This window comes from Thermobia domestica, chromosome 17, assembly GCF_964235325.1.
Source record: "Thermobia domestica chromosome 17, izTheDome1.hap1.1, whole genome shotgun sequence".
NCBI lineage: Eukaryota > Metazoa > Arthropoda > Insecta > Zygentoma > Lepismatidae > Thermobia > Thermobia domestica.
The window spans coordinates 85,526,959-85,545,279 of record NC_137470.1 but is presented as its reverse complement, the minus strand read 5'-3'; the positions used below and the strand labels follow the sequence as shown (position 1 = coordinate 85,545,279).

General features: G+C 35.6%; 1 pseudogene; it reads left to right on the top strand.

Moving 5' to 3' along the window:
• Positions 1–1,816: 1,816 nt before the first annotated feature.
• LOC145674078 (NADH-ubiquinone oxidoreductase chain 5 pseudogene) lies at positions 1,817–3,574 on the top strand (annotated as a pseudogene).
• Positions 3,575–18,321: the final 14,747 nt, after the last annotated feature.

The window sequence follows — 18,321 nt, the reverse complement described above, 5'->3', positions numbered from 1 at the left end:
GTGCTACGATGCTAAAATATTTAATATTTATGTTGTTTTTGATACCTTTAGGCTTTAATTTTAAATTATGGTGAGTTGTTCAGTTTTGTCTTATTGGAATTTGCTTTTTATTTATAATAAGAAATAGTATGGGGCTGGTTCCCTGGGAAGTAGGCTATTATTTGTGGAGTGATAGTTTGAGATCTTCATTGATTTTATTAAGTATTTGAATTGTTATTCTTATAATTATGGCTAGAGAAGGTGTGTTGAGAAGTTCATTTTATAGTGCGAGCTTTATTAGTTTAGTTTTATTGTACTTATTTTACTCTACTTGAGATTTTCTTCTTCTAGATTGTTTATATTTTATTTTTTTGAGGGCTCTTTAATTCCTACATTATTTTTAATTTTGGGTTGAGGGTATCAACCCGAACGAGTGCAGGCAGGAATATACTTGTTATTTTATACCTTGTTTGCTTCACTACCACTTTTGATTGGTATTTTTTATTTGGAATATATTAAGGGTAGCTTATTGATGATTAATATGAGAAGTGTAATAGATTTAGGAATTACGTATTATATATGATATTTTGCTTTAGTTGTTGCTTTTTTAATTAAAATACCTATATTTCTGGTTCATCTTTGGCTGCCTAAGGCGCACGTTGAAGCACCTGTAAGTGGTTCAATAATTTTGGCAGGAGTTTTATTGAAGCTAGGAGGATATGGGCTATTACGTATTATATATTTTATAGAAAATGTAGCTGTAAGTATGAATTTAATTTGATTTGGTATTAGAGTTGTGGGCATTTGATCAGTTAGATTAGTATGTTTACGACAAGTTGATGTAAAGTCTTTAATTGCTTACTCTTCTGTTGCCCATATAGGCTTAGTGTTGATGGGCCTACTAACGATGGGACTATGAGGATTTAGAGGTGCTCTTACATTAATAATTGCTCACGGTCTGTGATCTTCAGAATTATTTTCCCTTGCAAATATTTCTTATGAGCGTTTAGGAAGTCGAAGACTTTTAATTAATCGAGGAATACTATCTTTTATGCCGAGTTTAGGGTTGTGATGGTTTTTATTAAGAATTGCTAATATAGCTGCACCACCGACATTAAGTTTATTAGGAGAAATTAGTCTGTTAAATAGAATTGTTGGTTGATCTTGATTGACTATATTAGGGTTAGCTTTACTTTCTTTTTTTAGAGCAGCCTATCTATATATATAAAAGAGAACGCACAAATCCTTTGTGAACTCATCACGCTAATACGGCTGAACCAATTTCTTTCATTTTTGGGGGGTTGTTAGGATTTGGACCCTAGATGGTTTTTATCATATCACTTTAATTTTCAATTACCAGTGTCTTGAGATAATTGACCATTCAGGTGTCCATACGTACAAATCCTTTGTTATTAGTTCATCATAGGTAAAAATAAACGTATTTATATGCAACCCGCATGACCATGTGACTCGGCGGGTTAACATAAATGACAGGCGCTATAATGTTAACATTTACTGCAATTTGAAAGCGAAAAAGTAAAAATTATCTAAGTAACAAAGTTTATTGCGTTCCGGGGTGACCGCAGCGAAGCGGGGTGAACGCTGCTAGTAGATTATATTTATATTCATAAACTCAACATGGAATGCCTTATTCTAATTTATATTCTTGTTGAGGGGGAAGTGTGCGAGAATATTTATTATTGATATTACATTGATTGCCTTTAAATTTATTAATCTTTTTTGCGGGGCCGAGATTTTTATGGTTGTAGTTGCTTGAGTAGTTTAGAATAAAATTTTAGTTTGTGGAACGAAAGAAGGTTTAAATTGCCCTTAAGCCATGGTTTGACCTTTTTCAATTTGTGTAACTAGATTTGCCTTTTTAAATAGAATAAGTATTCTTTTATTCATAATAGGCTTGAGTTTTTTAATTAATAGATATAGTGTATTTATTGAGTGAGAAGTTATTTCTTTTAATAGAAATAAAATTATTATAACTCTTCTATTTGATTGAATATCATTTATGTTTATAAGATTTGTGCTTTATATTTCTAGAATAGTAATTTATTACAGTGAACAGTATATAGGATCCGAGCGGTATCTTAATCGGTTTATTATACTTGTATTAATATTTGTTCTTTCAATAGTTTTATTGATTGTTTCTCCTAATTTAATTAGAATCCTACTTGGCTGGGATGGGTTAGGATTAGTATCATATTGTTTAGTTATTTATTATGAAAATGTGCGGTCTTATAATGCAGGTATGTTGACTACCCTTTCTAATCGTATTGGAGACGTAGCAATTTTATTAGCTATCGCTTGAATATTGAATTATGGAAGTTGAAATTATGTCTTTTATTTGCATAGAGTTTTAAATAAAAATGAGATAGTAATTATTTCTAGTTTGATTATTTTGGCAGCAATAACAAAAAGTGCACAAATTCCTTTTTCTGCGTGACTGCCAGCAGCAATGGCCACTCCTACACCAGTATCAGCATTAGTTCACTCTTCTACACTTGTAACTGCTGGAGTTTATTTGTTAATTCGTTTTAGAGACGTTTTATTGAGTGTTTATATGGGAGATGTGTTGCGTTTATTATCAGGATTGACAATATTTATAGCTGGCATCGGTGCTAATTACGAATATGATTTAAAGAAGGTTATTGCTTTATCTACTTTAAGTCAGCTTGGCCTTATAATAATAATTTTGTCTATGGGATTTCCCGTATTAGCTTTTTTTCATCTATTGACACATGCTTTATTTAAGGCATTACTTTTTTTATGTGCGGGAGCAATTATTCATGGTGTGGGTGACACACAAGATATTCGTAGAATAGGAGCACTTGTAAGTCAGATGCCGCTCACTTTATCTTGTTTAAATGTAGCTAACTTGGCTTTATGTGGAATACCATTTTTAGGTGGATTTTATTCTAAGGACTTAATTTTGGAGATTTCTTCTTTGTCTTTAATTAATGTAGTCAGCTTTTTCTTATTATTTTTTTCTACAGGCCTAACTGTATGTTATTCAGTACGTTTAAGATTTTATTTAACGGGTAAGGGCTTTGGGGGTACTAATATTCATTCTATTAGTGATAACGAAGGTTGGGTTATATGTAAGGGAATATTAGGATTAGTAGTGATGGCAATTTTAGGAGGTGCAACATTGAGTTGATTGATTTTTCCTACTGTTAATTGTGTTGTTCTACCTTTACACCTAAAAATAGGCGCCCTGCTTGTTAGTGTAGTAGGTTTGTGGGTTGGTATTTTATTATCAAGCTATTCTATTGGACGATCTTTAGTGTGTATGAAATTTTATTTTAGCTCTACAATAATAGGAAGCATATGATTTTTACTTTATTTATCGACAAATTATATTATTAAATTACCTTTATATGTAGGGGGTGCATATTATAATAATATTGATCAAGGGTTTAGAGAATGTCTTGGTGCTCAAGGCATGTATACTAGTTTTAAGGACGGTTCAATATTAATTCAACAATCACAAGATAAATTATTTAAAATGTATTTATTAATATTTTTAATCTTTACAATTTTCCTCTGCTTCTTTATATTTGTGTATTTAGGTAGCTTATATTGAAAGCATAGTATTGAAGATACTAAGAAGAAATTATATTCTCTAAATATACTCCCTGAGAAGAGCACACTCTTTTTTACCCTGAAAAGGTAATGTAATATTTATACTAAGGGGGTTATATTATTTTATATTAAGAGATGTTAACGGTACAATCCGCTAAAGATAAAAGTTAGCAGCTTCTTCTTGATTATTCACATCTCCTTAGTTGGGGCGTAGAATCCCAGTAGTATCATTAACAGTGAAATGCCTCTTTTTGGCTTCACCTAACAAGCAGGGTCCAAGAGGCCAAAGGCTTAGGTCGAAACTGAGTGCAATTGTTTGCTTCCTACTTATGAGATAAGTTGACAGCAACACCTTTTGGATGCAAACCAAATATTATATTTAACTATTATCCCTTTTCATTTTAGTCAGCTCATGTTAGGGATCCTTGATTTCATTCATGGTAAAGGCCTATTAGGAGAATTACTAAGAATGTTAGTCTGACGAGAGATCAGGATAATGTATTAATGTTGTTAATAGTAATTGTTATTGGGAGTAGAAGGGCAATTTCTACATCAAAGATGAGAAAGATTACAGCAATAAGGAAGAATCGTAACGAGAAGGGAATTCGAGCTGATGATTTAGGGTCGAACCCACATTCAAAGGGGGAATTTTATTCTCGGTCATTAATAACTTTTTTGGAAAAAAGAGTTGAAATAGCTATAACAATTAAGCAAATAATAATAGTTAATAGACCAGTTGTTAAAATTGTATTAATTGCCTATTTCATTTAAGTGATCCTTTTGATTGGAAGTCAAATATACTATATATATTAAATAGGCTAACCTCCTCATCAATAAATAGAAATATAAAGGAATAGTCATACTACATCTACAAAATGTCAATATCAGGCAGCAGCCTCAAATCCAAAATGGTGTGTAGGAGAAAAATGTGATAAAAGGTGACGTAATAAACAAGTGGCTAGGAATGTAGAACCAATAATAACGTGAAGACCGTGGAAGCCTGTTGCTATAAAGAATGTTGAGCCATAGACAACATCTGCAATGGTGAATGGGGCTTCATAATATTCGTATGCTTGTAATGCAGTGAAATATAGACCAAGGAGAATTGTGAGTAATAGACCTCGGGAGGCTTGAGTGTGGTTACCTTCTATTAATCTGTGATGAGCTCATGTTACAGTGACTCCTGAGGCCAGTAGAATTGCAGTATTGAGTAAGGGAATATGTATTGGGTTGAATGGGACGATACCTGTTGGAGGTCAGAAAGATCCAATTTCTACTGTTGGTGCTAGTCTACTATGAAAGAAGGCCCAGAAAAATGAAACAAAAAAGAATACCTCAGAAATAATAAATAAAATTATACCTCACCGAAGACCTAATGTAACTTGTATAGTGTACAATCCTTGATATGTTCCTTCTCGAGTTATTTTACATCCCGTCATCATTGAATTATAGTTAATAATGTAATTAGTATGCCTAGGAAGAATAGAGAAGGGTAATTTGTCCAATTATTAGTAATGAAAGTATGGAGAGAGATAAGGAAGGGCCTGTGTTACCTAGTAAGGTTAAGAGGAGATGACCTGCAATTATATTTGCTATTAATCGAACAGCTAAGGTTCCGGGGCGAATGATGTTACTAATTCAATACATACTATAAATGGTACGAGAGGGGCTGGAGTCCCAGAAGGAACGAGATGGGCAAATATATGTTGAGTGTGATTAATTCAGCCGTAGATTATGAAATTTATTCAAAGGGGGAGGGCAAGAGTTAATGTAAAGGTTAGATGTCTAGAGCTGGTAAATACATAAGGGAATAGACCTATAAAATTATTAAATAGGATGAAGGAGAATAAAGAAATAAATAGGAAGGTTCTTCCTTGATGACTAGTGGGACCAAGAATAGTTTTGAATTCCTTATGAAGAGTTAGAGTAATTTTATTTCATAAAATTTTTGGTCGTCCTGGTAAGAATCAAAATGGGATTGCAATAATTAGAAGTCCAATTACTGTTCTAAGTCAGTTAAATGATATGTTTATAATTGAAGTAGAGGGATCAAAGGTTGAAAAAAGGTTTGTTATGACTTTCAATTTATGGTTGTTTTCTTAATATTAGTGCTATCTAAGGAAGGATGAGGTGTATTTGAATTAAAATATATAATAGATGCAAATAGAAGATAGCACAAAGAAAATATAATAAATAATATGAGTCATTTTAGGGGAGATATTTGTGGAATAGAAAAATACTATTAAGTAGTAATTTAAGCTTGACATGCTTACGTTATAATTTAACTAATTTTTCCATTGGGAGTAATTGTTACTTTACTATCTTTTGGTTTAAGAGACCATTGCTTACTTTCAGCCACCCAATGAAAGCTCTTGTATTATTTTTGTTATTCAGTTAATAAATACTGAATGAGGGCAGGCTTCAACAACGATTGGTATGAAACTGTGATTTGCACCACAAATTTCTGAACATTGACCAAAGAATAAGCCTGTGCGTGTAATATTAGCTGCTACTTGATTTAAACGTCCTGGAGTAGCATCTGCTTTAATACCAAAGGCAGGTATAGCCCATGAGTGAAGAACATCGGCAGCGGTGATTAGGATACGAATGTCAATATTAATAGGCAATACAATGCGATTGTCTACATCTAGTAGACGAAATGAATTAGGGTTTATTTCATTGATAGGGACTATATAAGAATCAAATTCTGTTAAGGAGAAGTCAGAATATTCATAACTTCAGTATCATTGATGCCCAATTGTTTTAGGAGTAATTGCTGGCTGGTGAATTTAGTCTAGTAAGTATAGGAGTCGTAAGGATGGGAGGGAGATAAAGATTAGTGTAATAGCAGGCAGATATGTTCAAATGGTCTCTAGGGTTTGCCCCTCTAATAAGTTGCGGTTAATGTATGTGTTTGGTAGAAGAGAGACTAGTAAATAACCTACGAGAACTGTAATTATAGTAACAATGAGTATTGTATGATCATGAAAAAATACTATTTGTTCTATTACAGGGGACGCTGCAGCTTGAAGTCCTAGTTGATTTCAAATGACCATTTCTAAGGAAGATGGTTATTCTTATGTTTGGGGCTTAGGCCCAATGCACTTATCTGCCACCTTAGAAGTTTGTTAGTTAGGGAAGTTCTGCATAACTATGTTCTGCAGGTGGTAGGTTCTGGAATCATTCTAAATATGTTGTTTGTTGGTCTGAAAAGACTACTGGCCGAGCTCTTGCAAAGGCTTCTCATATAATAATTACAAGTACTAGCACGGCAACGAAGGAAAGGAATGAACCAATACTTGATACTATATGTCATGTAGTGTAGGCATCTGGGTAATCTGAATACCGGCGAGGCATTCCTCTTAAACCTAAGAAATGTTGAGAGAAGAATGTGATGTTTATTCCTATAAATATTACTAAGAATTGAATTTTTAGTCATGTAGGATTTATCGTTGTTCCTCTAAATAAGGGGAATCAATGAATAAGTCCTGCTATGGTAGCAAACACAGCACCTATAGATAGTACATAGTGAAAATGTGCTACCACATAATAAGTGTCATGGAGAACAATATCTAAAGATGAATTTGCTAATACGACTCCCGTGAGACCCTCAACAGTAAATAGGAAAATGAAACCTTAAGTTCATAAGATTGAAGGTGAATAAGTTATTTGCGCTCCATGAAGCGTGGCAATTCATCTGAATACCTTAATCCCTGTAGGAACAGCAATGATTATTGTGGCTGTGGTAAAATAAGCGCGAGTATCAACGTCTATGCCAACAGTGAATATATGATGAGCCCAGACAATAAATCCTAAAAACCCAATTGCTAGTATTGCGTAGATTATTCCTAAAACACTAAAAGTTTCCTTTCTGCCGCTTTCTTGGGTTACAATATGTGAAATTATACCAAATCCCGGAAGAATTAAAAAGTAAACTTCAGGATGGCCAAAGAATCAAAATAGATGCTGGTATAAAATTGGGTCTCCTCCTCCTGAAGGGTCAAAGAAGGAAGTATTAAGATTTCGGTCAGTTAGAAGTATTGTAATAGCTCCTGCCAACACGGGAAGAGATAAAAGAAGTAATACAGCAGTGATCACTACAGATCAAACAATTAATGGTATTCGTTCTAAAGTTATTCCGGGAGTTCGTATATTAATTACGGTTGCAATAAAATTTACGGCCCCGAGAATTGAGGATACACCAGCTAGATGGAGGGAGAAAATAGAAAGGTCAACAGAGGCTCCGGCGTGAGCAATGGCTCTGGAGAGAGGACGATACACAGTTCATCCAGTTCCTGCACCACTTTCTACAATTCTTTCCGTTAATAGTAGAGTTAATGAAAGTGGCAATAATCAGAATCTTATGTTGTTTAGGCGAGGGAATGCTATATCAGGTGCTCCTAGTGTTAAAGGCACCAATCAATCCAAAGATCAAGTATATTGTACCAATGTATTGTACCAAAGAGATCTGAAAGCATTACTATAAGGTGCAATAAACAGTACACACAGTATACATACAAACATATTTATTTCTCTAGAAAGAAAAAAAGCGATTATTACGAAACTTGGAGGGTTTGTTAAACATGAATAAAAGTATACTTAGGTATAATTTCTATGTTAGTATATGCCAGGGGACAAGATCTTGGGGTGTAAAATAAACGAAAAGGGAAATTTTTGAGGGATTTTCCCGAAAATCCCTCTGTTACGGGAAAATCGTACGTGATGGAGAAAAACCGAGTGCATATTCGAATTCAGCCCAAAAAGTTCCTTTAAGAACAGGTATTTCCTTTTATGTAACAAAACCTTTGTTAACTAAATCAAGCAATTGCTATACTTCCCGTTTATGTGCAACTACATTACTATTTGAGAGTGCTTCCTGCTGAAGAAATCTACTTAAGACTCACAACGCTCTCACCTTTTTCTTAATTCTTTGCCTGATACAAACCTTTTAATCCAAAGAGTTGTGTTCTTACGGATATATATAATTTAAAGAAAGACGCCTTTGTGTTAACACTCGACACTATGAAATATGCGTTTAATTAACGTCCTTGCTGCTCACTAAAACTTACATTTAGAGTTGTGTAGGATTCACTACGTTCCGGTCTATCATTAATAATATTTTCCAGTTTGTATCCTATAAAACTTGCTATGGAACCAATTATATTCTAACCTCCAAAGCAGCCTAACTTACAACCTGATCGATGAGACAAATAAAGAACCGATTTTAAGGTCTTTTGAGATCTTTTCTACACGGTTAGGTGGAAAATATGTACGGTATAGTCAATCCTCAGTCCTCAGTCATCACAAAGCAACACAACTGTGGGTTAATCAAATAAGCTCACTGTATGCTTTGATTAATAACTTAGTGCCACACATTTCATATAGCAAAAAAGTCATTTATTTCAGAATTCTCTTGATGAAAATTCTCCATATAAAAGTTTTTGAACGATATTACAGTACCATCGTTTTGATAAGAATATCGTATCACATTTATTCATTCTGACATCCTCTTTCCCTATAATACTATACAATCATGTTCTTGGTGTGTGAATGCTGTCTTACTCCGAAAATATAATCAAGTCTTCGCTCTACCGTCTCGCGTCTCGATTTCCTTTTCTCAAAAAACCTTGGATATCTATTCATCTTGTGAAAGCTTCCCCACAACCATTGTGTAATGGTGAGTTACACACCTATCCTTGTGATATAGGCAGTGTAGTCACTCTGTATTCAATATTTTAATATCAAATACTAATACTCTACTCTTCTGCATATAGTATATTTGTGCAAGAAAAGTGAACAAAGCACTTGCGTTATGACATTAGATCAGCCATTATACTCCAACGGTGTTCAAATCGTACCTGGAGCTGATGAAATTTCTGAACGGACCCAAGTTGTACCGCCTTTAGGAGGTTTCCAGTTAAGTAATTTCTAGGCGCGATTTTATACATCATGTCAGGAAATGGTATAGATCAGCCATTATACTGGAAAGGTGTTCAAATCGTACCTCAGATGAAGAAATTTCTGAAAGGTCCAAAGTTGTACCGCCTTTAGGAGGTTTCCAATTAATTAATTTCTAGGCACGATTGGATACATTATGTCAGGAAATGGTATAGATGAACTTTGGTGTATCCTGTACACTATGAAAACTTTGGTGAAAATGCTGAATGGCAATGCTTACTCAAGATCATTGAGTACTCACTTCAAGACATTGCACGGGGACCTCTACATATGGTTATGAAGACATTTACAACCGTCGGATGAGATGACAAAATCTAGGATCTGCGATCTTATTCAACTACGTCTCGATGAGGAAATCAATATGCAACATTTTAAAGAAAATGAAATTGCATGACAGACACCATATTACAAAACCTCGAAATTAAGTACGTTAAGTACGTTTATAAATTATGTTAAGCGCTATTTTCACCTTATATTTTATGGATATAAAATACAATTAGACACGAAAAGTGCCGAAAGACAAAAAAGAGTTTTCGGGAAATATCTGCAACGATTGAGGCCATGACAATTCAATCACACTTCTTGAGAAACTTGGAGATCAATACTAGACGGCTTCAAATGATGCAAACAGTGTTCAAAATATAAAAGTAGCTGTATATGGACAAGAATAATGGAAGAAACTACAAACGGGAAATCTGTAGCTGTTGATGGGACTGATTCAGATCTTTTAAGAATCTTACTAGAAGACTTCATAAGCAGTTGCTCATTTTTTAAAGGTTAGTAGAAGCACTACTGAAAAGAAATGCTACGAATTGTTAAATTTAAAGAAACTTTGGTGTCATTAAAAGATTGCTTTCACTTTTTTCATGATGCAACAGGCTGTGACACGACCTCAGCTATTCTCAGCAGTGAATAGTCGGCAGCCTTCAAGATCCTTCAAAAATAAGAAGAATTGTGAAAGTTAGTCAGAGTCTTCTACCAACCGATACTCAATCCTGACAAAATGGTCAAGATTACACATTTCTTATTAGTCTGTATGGAGAAGGAAACATGTCCTCTCTAGTATAAGCCATATCAGGTATAAACAAGGGAGTAGTTACAAAGCTTCAATATGGCCACTTTTCCCCCTGCCAACACGGCAGCTGTTCAGCATTCATTTCGGAAGTCTCACCAACTCCAGGAGCTAAATGGTCTAAGCATGAACCCAATCGAATGAGGTTTCTGTTTGAAGGAGGATTGCGATTTCCAGGACCCACACAGCTACTATCAGCTCCAGCCGGCTAATGTTACTAACCTGTACATAACAAGTGACTGCAAGATGTGAACGAGCCACATGTTAGTACAAAAGAGCAGATATGAAATATTGAACTTTTTCTCCATTTTGCCAAGGGACTTCATATACAAATGGCAGATCGGAAGACAATCTTATATAGATGATGACGAACAAAGCTGTTGGAAACCAATATGTCATTGACAATTGCTTAATTGTTGATCCAATCAGCTATGACTTTTTATTTTGAAATAACGTCCCCGCCTTATAGACCTAACAAAATGGACATGAAGACGATATTGATGTAACTTTAAAAGAAGGTATAAAAACATGGTATAGAACATGAAGGTGGTTTATTGTTTAGTTTACATATTTTGGAATCCTTTAACACGAGCTGCTTTGGTACCGGAAGAGAAAACGACCAATTCATTTAGATATCAGATTCTCGTACTAAAGTATCATTCAATTGTACGTTTATAACAGTTGTTTATTGTTTGTTTGTTTAAATGCTAAGATTTTCAGCAGCAGGTAAGTGACTCCGAGGATTCTGCCATCTGCAAGGACACTTAAAATTGTGTAACTGCCATTTAGTTTTCGACTCTCCTAAAAAGAAGTCAAATTTAACACTCTTAATAAAGAACGATGTTTGGATATTCCGTACGTGCAAAGAATCCATGTACATTTTTATCCAGACCGGGTCGTAAGAATGAAACCTCTACTACACGTCCGTCGCAGTTGGTTTCGACTTATTGCCCTAGGTTTAATACGACATAAGGATATATAATGCTTACTGCTCAGCACCTTGTTCCTTTGCGACTGTACCAACCTACTTTTCAGACAGAAGCCCACGAAGCTTAACAATTTTCTGTAACAATTATACTAGACTTATGGTCTTAAGCTTGTAAAGGATTCAAATACAGGTTATTGGCCGGAAAATCTAATAAGAGATCCTTAGGTAGTTAGCTACGTACTTACCTTCTAGAACCAGACCCACTTCTCTTGGCCTGTGAGACTAGTCCGGCCGATTAATTACTAAAGCAAGCGCTGATGAATTAGCGTAGCGTAAATCACTCACTCGCGATACAAAGATGTTATACAGGTCTGGTAGAAGGAGTATAACAGAGACAGCAAGAAAGTAATCAATTGACAGATTTTTTTTTTTTACTTAGGTTACAATGGAACATTTTCAGTTAAGTCACCTGAAAGATATAAAACTTCCTAGGTTCACTTCTCACATCTTGCACCAAAAGCGCTGAAATTCCCCTCTTGGGAATAGTGTCCGATAACTTGTTCGTCGCGCTGCACAAGGAAAGTAAAAGAGACTGCGATAATTTTTCTATTACCCAGAAAGTTAAACTGGTTTTATAAAAAATATCGAGGCGTCTTTTGCAAGCTTGACTCATTTAATGAAGATTCTATATTTATAACTACCGTTTTGTTTTCGAATCTTTTAAAAAGAATCAAAGTTTAACTCTCTTAATAAAGAACGATGTTTTGATATTCAGTACGTGCAAAGACCTCATGTACACTTTCATCCAAGAAGGGGCGTAAGAATGAAACCTTTACAACACGTCAATCCCAGTTGGTTTATACTTATTTCCCTAGGTTTTATACGCTATAAGTCAATCAATGCATACTTCTCAGCACCTTGATCCTTTGCGACTGTACCAAGCTGTTTTGAGACAGAAGGTCACGAAGCTTAACAATATTCCGTAACAGTTATATTACACTTGTCGTCGTAAGAATGTAAGGATTCACATGCAGGTTATTGGCATGAAACTGTAATAGGAGTTTTTTTAGGTAATTAGGAACGTGATTAAATTGTTGACCCATGGCAGCTTCTCTTGACCTTTGAGAGAAGTCCGGCCGATGAATTTATAAAGCTGATGAACTGATAAGCAGATGAGCACAAAGTCCTGTAGAACTTCTGTTAAAGTAACAGTATTTGGGAATGAAGGATTAATCCTGCTAACGTTGTGTCTGACGTTGAGTTAATCCCCGAGAAAATTTCGTGCCCTTAATTAAGCACTCTTCGATAATCATATCTCTTGGAACTTCGCTCAAGAAGGCCTCTTCTCCTGCGAATTTTCAATGTTCCTTAAGTTGTTAATTTCTTGCATACTCTGATACCGTATTTGCCTCCAGGGCTTCCATCTGTTGAGTATGGTGATGTGCCAATTTTTCATAGAAAAGATGACCAGCTGCCTGAGAAAAAGGAAGCATTAATTTAATTTCCTTCAAATGAAGGTTGTAGTCCTCTGTTCAATCTAGTCCCTTTGGATGAATTCAAATACTATTATGCCCTTCTCTATATACTGCAGCCAAAGTTAACGGTTCGGAAAATGTAACCGTCTTAATTTTGAGATTTCCTAATATGGTTTTTGTCATGCAGATTCATTTTCTTATAAATGTTGCATCTTGGAGCAGAAGGCCTGAACTTTCTCCCTTAGTAATAGTGTTCGAGTACTTGCTCGTCTCGCTGCCCAAAGAAAGTAATAGATACTGCTATTAGCTTTCGATTAGCTCTAAAGTTAAACTTGCATCTATAAAAAATTTCGAGGCGTCTATTGAAACTTGACTCACATCATCTAGATTCTATATTGATGTGGTGATGCGGTGATTAAAGAAAAAATTTGAGGATGGACGGGGATGCTCGATTTTTAATTACTGGTAGAATTCTTCATGACAAGTTACTGATTCTTTTAAGGCCACGTGGAAGCAGAACCGAAAGGAAATGCTACGAAAACATTAAATTTAAAGAATCTTGAGCTTCATTAAAAGAGTGCTTTAACTTTTTTGATGATGCAACAGGCTGTGACACGACCTCAGCTATACTCAGGAGAGAATAGTTGCCTGCCTTCAAGATCCTTCAAAAAGAAGAAGAATTGTGCAAGTTAGTCAGAGTCTTCAACCAACCAAATCTCAATCCTGAAACAATGCTCAAGATTAGACATTACTTATCCGCCTGTATGGAAATGGAAACATGTCCTTCTTGGTATAAGCCTATCAGGTATATCAAAAAAGTAGTTACATAGTTTCAATATGGCCACTCTCTCCCCTACAAGCACGGTAGGTGTGCAGCATTCAATTCGGAAGTACCTCCAAGTCCAGGAGCGAAATGGTCTAAGCATGAACCCAATTGAATGAGGTTGGAGTGTGAAATACAATATGCGAATTCCAGGACCCACACAGCTACCATCGTCTCCAGCTGGATAAGCTTACTTACCTGTAGATAAAAACTGATTGCTAGATAGAATTGTGAACGAGCCACATGTAAGTGTAAAAGAGCCATTATGAAGTATTCAAGGTTTTCTGCATTCTGCCAAGGGAGTTCCTTTTCAAATGGAAGATCGGAAGACAATCTGATTTAGATGATGACGAACAACAGCTGTAGAAAACCAATATGTCATTGACAACGGCTTAATTCTTGATCCAATCAATTATGATTATTATTTTGTAATAACGTCCCAGACTTATAGACCTAACAAAATGGACATGAAGACGATCTTGATGAAACTTTAAATGAAGGTGTAAGGACAAGGTATAAAACATGAAGGTGGTTTATTATTCTGTTTACATATTTTGGAATCTTTTAACACGAGTTGCCTTGGGACCCGAAGAGAAAACGAAACCATAGCAGGACACATTTAAGGTAACGACCAAAAACCAATTCATTTAGATATCACATTCGCGTACTACAGTATCATTCAATTGTACGTCTTTAACAATTGTTTATTGTTTGATTGTTTATATGTTAAGATGTTCAACAGCAGATGATTGACTCCAAGGATTCTGCCATCTGCCAGGACACTTAAGATTATGTAACTGTCGTTTAGTTTTCGACTCTCCTAAAGGGAAGTAAAGTTTAACACTCTTAATAAAGAACGAAGTTTGGATATTCCGTACATGCAAAGACTCTAAGTATACACGACTCCAAAAGTGCATTACCATCCGCAATTCTCTCTTTCCTGCAATAGCAGGCAACCCAAAAAGCTCAGCGGTTGAGTTGGTTGCGAATTCGAAAGGCGTTGGACCAAATCTCAATTTTGTAACAAATATATCAGTGTGGCAAACTGCAAATAAGAGAATAAAATAAATTGTTAAGACTTGCCATTTTATTATCGTGAGAGCAATGGATGACATAAAAGTTACAAAATCATCTTACTTAAGCAATTCAAAGAAGGTGAATGGTAAGAAACAGACATAAGAGGAAAGCAATTTCTTTCCTTTTTCCAAAAGAAAGTCTCATAAAAAAGAAAAAGATTATATAAGATTTAATATAAAAGCCTAATAGCCCAAAAACAAACATCCACACGATACAGAAAGAGAGACAAACACAGAATAAGGATCACCAGTGGCTTAGCTGACTAGCGGGCCTCTCATGCAAGATAAAGAGATGGAACCCTAGTTGTAAACCTAATTGTTATAAGAATAATATTATTATTAATAATAATTACAAATTATTATTATTATTGTTATTATTAAAAAATAGTCTACTTTCCAAATCTCTGACCCTACCTAAGAGCATGTCTGCATATAGCGGTCATGTGTGCACCTTTTGTCAATGAGTGGCCCTAAAGGCCAAAAGGGATGCAAATCTGAGAGAGAGGAACAAAAAACTTTCTTATGATAAATTCTAGGAGAAAGTTCGAAGAATTGCTTTTGACAGGTGCTTTCTTGTTTTTCGGGGACAGGAAATTGTATCGGCTAAGAAATTACAGTATATAATATTGCAAATTTGCAAGTGCATTTATTTACAATGCAATTTGAGGTAATAAAGAAATTGAAGACTTTGGGGCAAACGACCTGTCAAGTCCAAAAAGTGAAAGTATAAAAGAGATGGCGTCACAAGGGTTTCTCTTCATCTGATTTTCTTAAAACTTGGAACATATATACTAGACCACAAATAAATGCACACGTGTGTGTTTTTTTTTTGTTTCTTTCGGGGAACAGGATAAGGGAGGCAAAGGATCCCTTTTAAAAAAAGGGAACCCTTGATTTAAAAGGACCAAATTAAAGAAACGAAACTCTGCCGAAGCAAAGATGACTTCAAAGTACAAAATACGGGTTTTAACGTTTTTCAACGACAAGTTTTGCAGAGGAAATGCTTCTTCGAAATGAGAAAGGACCCCGCACAATCTTTACGGAAATTGAATTTCGGTGGAATTGCTTGAAACCGTGTTATGTTTGAGATATGATGTTCCTTAGAAAAAGTCACAATAGCCACAACCAAAAATCGTTGGCCGTTTGGCCACCACGAGGCCACTTTCTTTAAAAAAACCTAAGAAAACGACATTCAAGATTTTGGACAAAATGACTAAAACGGTGATGTAGTAGATATTGTGATTCTGAAAAAAGTCTTAATGGGCATAACACCAATCACTGTTTTTTTTGGCCACTATAGGGCCACTTTTTTGAAAAGAGCCAAACATAGTGATATCCTGGATATCAATGAAAATCAGTGAAACTGTGATGTGTTGTAGATGTTGTGATCCTGAGAAAAAGTCCCAATAAACACAACCACCAATCACTCACCGTTTGGTAACTACAGAACCACATTTTTGCAAACAGCAGAACAACGTTATTTTGAATTTCATTGCAATTGCTTGAAACGGTGATATGATGTAGATATAGTGATTCTGAGAAAAGATCTTAATGAGCACAACCACTAATCAATGGTCGTTTGGCCACTACGAGGCCACTTTCTTGAAAGTACCCGAAGATGGCGATGTTCTGGATTTGGGTAAAAATAACTAAAACTGTGATATGTTGTAGATATTGTGATTCTGAGAAAATGTCCTAATGGGCACAACCAATAATTACTGACCGTTTGGCCACTACAGGGCTACTTTTTGAAATGAAAATGAAAAAGAAATATTTAAGTTTTACGTCCCACACTTATGCCGCTGAGGCTAAAGGAGACGGTGATGATGAGAGATGAGTGAAATGGTGGAAGAAAGTGGGAGGAAACGGGAGAACCCCGAGAAAACTCTCGAGCACGGTGTTCGTCCACCACAAAGTCCACACGGCGCGGTGATGTTCTGGATTTCGGTAAAAATGACTGAAACTATGATATGTTGTAGATCTTGTGATTCCGAGAAAAGGTCTCAAAGGGCACACCCACTAATCACTGACCGTTTGGCCACTACAGGGCCACATTCTTGAAAGTAACCGAAAATGTTGATGATCAGGATTTCGGTAAAATTCACCTAAACTGTGATATGTTGTAGATATTGTGATTCTGAGAAAGGTCTTAATGAACACAACCAATAATCACTGACCGTTTGGCCACTATGAGGCCACTCCTTGAAAGTAACCGAAAATGTTGCTGGCCTTAATTTCGATAAAAATGACCTAAACTGTGGTATGTTGTAGATATGGTGATTCTGAGGAAAGATCGTAATGGGCACAACTACTAATAAATGACCGTTTTGCCACAACGAGGCCACTTTCTTGAAAGTAAGCGAAAATGTTGATGTTCTGTATTTCGGTAAAAATGACTGAAACTGTGATATGTTGTAGACATTGTGATGCAGAGAAAAAGTCTTAATGGGCACAGCCAATAATCACTGGCCGTTTGGACACTACGAGGCCACTATTTTGAAAGTAAGCAAAAATGGTGATGGCCTGGATTTCGGTAAAAATCACTGAAACTGTGGTATGTTGTACACATTGTGATTCTGAGAAAAAGTCACAATGGGCACAACCAAAAATCGTTGGCCGTTTGGCCACCACGAGGCCACTTTCTTAAAAAAAAGCCGAAGAAAACGACATTCAAGATTTTGGACAAAATGACTAAAACCGTGATGTTGTAGATATTGTGATTCTGAAAAATGTCTTAATGGGCATAACCACCAATCACTGTTTTTGTGGCCACTACAGGGCCACTTTTTTGACAAGATCCAAACATAGTGATATCCTGGATTTCAATGAAAATCAGTGAAACTGAGATGTGTTGTAGATATTGTGATCCTGAGAAAAGGTCTTAATAAGCACAACCACCAATCACTCACCGTTTGGTAACTACAGAGCCACATTTTTGCAAACAGCAGAACTTAACGTTATTTTGGATTTCATTGCAATTACTTGAAACGGTGATATGTTGTAGATATTGTTATTTTGAGAAAAGGTCTTAATGAGCACAACCACTAATCACTGATCGTTTGGCCACTACGAGGCCACTTTTTTGAAAGTAACCGAAGATGGCGATGTTCTGGATTTGGGTAAAAATAACTAAAACTGTGATATGTTGTAGATATTGTGATTCTGAGAAAAGGTCTTAATGAGAACAATCAATAATCACTGACCGTTTGGACACTAGGAGGCCACTCTTTGAAAGTAACCGAAAATGTTGATGGCCTGGATTTCGGTAAAACAGTTGAAACTGTGATATGTTCTAGATATGGTGATTCGGAGAAAATGTCTTAATGGGCACAACAACTAATCACTGTCCGTTTGGCCACAACCAGGCCACATTGTTGAAAGTAACCGAAGATGGTCATGTTCTAGATATCGGTAAA